Below are 4124 nucleotides of genomic sequence, written 5' to 3'. Positions count from 1 at the left end.
CGGGCTCTGCGCACCTCCCGGGCGTCGGGGGCCCGTGCGGCCGCCCCGGCTGCTCCCAGGTCTGAAGACTGCGGCCGAAGCCAGCCCGGGCGGCGAAGTCCCCGGGACTCCGCACCCACCATTCACCACCACAAAACTGGACGTGGAGCTGTGGCCCAAGTGGTAGAGTGCCAGCTGGCTTTGGACCACCGCGTGCAGCACGCGCACACGCAGATCTCCTTTATCAAGAAGCCCGTGTATGGATGAGAAGAAACGGACTCAGTCACACTAACCATAGCAGAGAAATGATGGGTACAAAAGGACAAAGAACATGGACTGGGAAGGTGGCGCAGTGGTAGAGCGCTTGCCTCGGGCGTGCAGGCCCTGGGTTCGATTCCTCAGCACCACATAAGTAGAAAACCCGGAAGTGGCGCTGTGGCTCAAGTGGTAGAGTGCTATCTGAAGAGCTGAGGGAAGAGCTGAGGGACAGCGCCCAGGCCCAGAGTTCAGGCCCCACGAGTGAGAAGAACATTGAATACTTACAACCAAGTATGTCCTTCCCCCCACAGCAAGCCTCATTCACCACAAGCCTTACTGGACGTGGCAGCCAGAGTCCACATGGACACACGCTCCGGCTACAGCCATCTTTATCACGTCCATCTCTAGACAAGGTGAACAGTACAAACTGGTCACTGCCTGGAATCGGGGGCTCACGCCTGTCACCTTGACTACTCAGGAGACTGAGGATCGCTGTTCAAAGCCAGCCAGGGTAGGAAAGTCCATGAGACTTACCTCCAGTTAACCACCAGAAAACCAGAAGTGATGGTGCTATGTCTCAAGTGATGGAGCACAAAGAGGCTCAGGGACAGTGCCCAGGCCCTGAGATCAAGCCCCCCAATCAACCAACCCCCCCCCCAAGACTGACTACAGTAATCATCCACTGAGAACAAATGTCAGATGGAAAGGGCCTCTGTCATCTCTCCAGGACTGCAGGAAACCAGGTCTATGGCAAACTAGGATGGATGGCCACCTTGCCCACAGGCTGTACACCCTTGCTGGCTTTTTGTTCTGATCTTCACTGTACACACTCCCTTAAGAGGGCCATGACCTTCAAGGGCCTCACCCTAGCGTTGACACTGTTTGTGCTTGTGACATGCAGCACTTCTCTGTGGACACTGGCTTTTTGCAAGGACTGTGGGTCACATGTGTACTGCCCCTCCCCCCCAGTCCCTCCCACTTAGGACTTTTCACTTCTCAGCTCCAGTATCACCCTTCCGGGAAGCCTTCCATGATTGCTTCAACTGCATCAACACAAGCTTTCCTTGGCTAAGACCAGGTGTTCCTTTTTGTCTGAGGTAATGAAATGGATCATTCTGTGCCAGATGACACAAATTTGCTTTGAGGCACAGAAAACATTTGCTCTGCATTTTGGGTCACTGTAAAGCACCAGTAAGAGCTAACTAGAGCCGTTGAGCTCGGAGAGTTCTAGATTCGAATTTTCACCACTTTTCTTTGGTAGAATATTTGTGACGTCTGACAGTCATTTCTTCTGGAAAGGGGAAAGATCTCATGATGGCTAAGGAGATAAAACAAACCCTCAAAAGATGCCATTACTAGGCTATTATGTCGTTTACTCAGTGTGTGTGTGTGTGTGAGTGTGTGACACGCATGTCACCATACCCTCCCAAAAACAGATAAAGGAACCAATGACAGAAAGCAGCCAGGTACTGATGGCTCACACCTATAATCCTAGCTATTCAGGACGTTGAGATCTGAGGATCACAGTTAAAGCCAGCCTGCACAGGAAAGTCCATATGACTCATCTCCAATAAAATATTCAGGAAAAGCTGTGAATGGTACTATGGCTCAAGTGGTAGAGCACTAGCCTCGAACATAAATAAGGTCAGGGATAGCGTCTAGGCCCTGAGTTCAAGCCCCCAGGATCCACAAAACAACAAACCAGCAATGAAAAAAACACCTTGTTTCCATTTCCTGAAGATCATTTAAACATTTATATTTTGCCAGTCCTGGGGCTTGAACTTAGGGCCTGGGCACTGACCCTGAGATTTTTTTGTTGTTTTTGGTCCAGTCGTGGGCCTGAACTCTGGGCCTGGGCGCTGTCCCTCAGCTCTTCAGCTCAAGGCGAGCGCTCTACCACTTGAACCACAGCGCCACTTCCAGCATTTTCTATTTATGTGGTCTGAGGAAGTGAACCCATGCAAGGCAAGCGCTCCCTTCCCAGCCCTGGTGTTATTTCATATGATGGGGTGTGCGCAGGCGCTGCGGCCTGTCCCCGCTCAGCGCGTCCTCCCTGCCGTGCGTGGCCGCGTCCCTGGTCAGGTCCCCAGCTCGGGGCCTCGCAGGTGAGGGAAGCACGGGCTGGTGGCGTCTCAGCCTGGCTGGCCCCACTTCACGTGGCACTGCTTTTACGCAGCTCAGACGCAGCCTGTTCTAGAACGCGGAGAGCAAAGCGCAGGCCTTCCACCCGCCGCGCTCGGGGCGCACGGAGCCCCGCACGTTGGGAATGGCCGGCGAGCTAGACGGAGCCAGCGGGTTCCCACGCCCAGCTCCCGGAGGAAGGCGGCTCTGCGCGCGCACGCCCCCGGGGCATGCTGGTCATTGTAGTCGGCCCGTGTTGCGGCGTCCGCTGGGAGTTGTAGTGTTCCCGCCCCGCGAGGCCCCGCCCGCGATGGCGTCACAGCCCCACCCCAGGGCAGGATCGCGCCGGCCCGCCAGCCCGCGCTGCGGATCAGAGACCGTGCCTTATCGGATTTGCGAAGTTAATAGAATAGGGGAAGCAGGCGAGGGCTTGGCGCGGGTAAGTGCTGCGCGAGTATCAGTTGTTATTATAACTCAATCCTCTGTGACCTTTGCCAAGGAGCTGTCCGACAGGGAAACTGAGGCTGGAGAAGTTAGATGGCTTCGCTAGCCTTACAGGACGTCTGGAGTCCACTTCTTCCTTCTTCATCCCCCCCCTTTCCCCTCCTCCTCTTCCTTCCTTCCTCCTCCTCCTTTTGTCCTTTCTGTCGGCCTTGGGCTTGAACTTAGGGCCCTGGCTCCTTTGCTCAAGGCGAGCGCTCTACCACTTGGAGCCACAGCCTCACTTCCAGTTTTCTGGTGTTTTCTTGAAGAGTCTCAGCCTTTCCTGCAGGGCTGGCTTTGAACCAGGGTCTTCAGACCTCCCTCATCCTTCTGAGTAGGTGGGATTACAGGTATGAGCCACCAGTGCCGGGCTTCCTTTACATGTGTGTGTTTACTGGTTCATGCCGATCCTGGCTTGAATTCAGGATCTGGGAGCTGTGGAGAGGCTAGGTTGTGGCAGAATGTGGCTGGTTTGCCTTTCCGCCAGGCCGCCCAGCTGCGGCTGGGAGACTGGGCCAGAAGGCTGGACTGGACCGCGAGCGTGTTTACTTCCCTCTTTGTTAAAAGCTGAGGAAAAAAAAAAACTTAAAAAATGTCCTATCTAGCCGGGCACTGGTGGCTCACACCTGTAATCCTAGCTATTCAGGAGGCTGAGATCTGAGGATCACAGTTCAAAGTCAGCCTGGTCAGAAAAGTCTTATCTCCACGGAACCACCAGAAAACTTCAAGTGCAGCTGTGGCTCAAAATGATAGAGCACTAGCATTAGCCTTGAGCAAAAGAGCTCAGGGACAGCGCCCAGGCCCTGAGTTCAAGCCTCATAACAACAAAACAAGAAAGTCCACAAATGAAGTTGAGGTAGTTAAAAGTTGTGGTAACCACAATGAGACCATAAGGCATAAAAAGAGAGACAAAAACAGAAAACCTGAGGCCTAAATATGGACAGTACAAAGATGTGCACAGGCCCCGGAGGGTATAGTTAGTAGGTGAGGTAATTCTGGGGTCACCTATCTTGACTTTTTTTTTTAGGTATAGAGCCCAGAACTGAAAGTTGAATCCATCAACCCATCGATTTGCTCTATTCCAGGAGTGTGTAATTTGCAAATCTTTTTTTTGGGGGGGTCCAATCGTGGGGCCTGAACTCTGGGCCTGGGCGCTGTCCCTCAGCTCTTCAGCTCGAGGTTAGCGCTCTACCACTTGAGCCACAGTGCCATTTCCGGCTTTTTTCTTTTTGTTTATGTGGTGCTGAGGAATCGAACCCAGGGCCTCAGGCATGCAAGGCAAG

The sequence above is a fragment of the Dipodomys ordii genome, unplaced genomic scaffold (assembly GCF_000151885.1).
Source record: "Dipodomys ordii isolate 6190 unplaced genomic scaffold, Dord_2.0 Scaffold75, whole genome shotgun sequence".
Classification (NCBI taxonomy): domain Eukaryota; kingdom Metazoa; phylum Chordata; class Mammalia; order Rodentia; family Heteromyidae; genus Dipodomys; species Dipodomys ordii.
Note: the sequence above shows the minus strand (reverse complement) of the source record.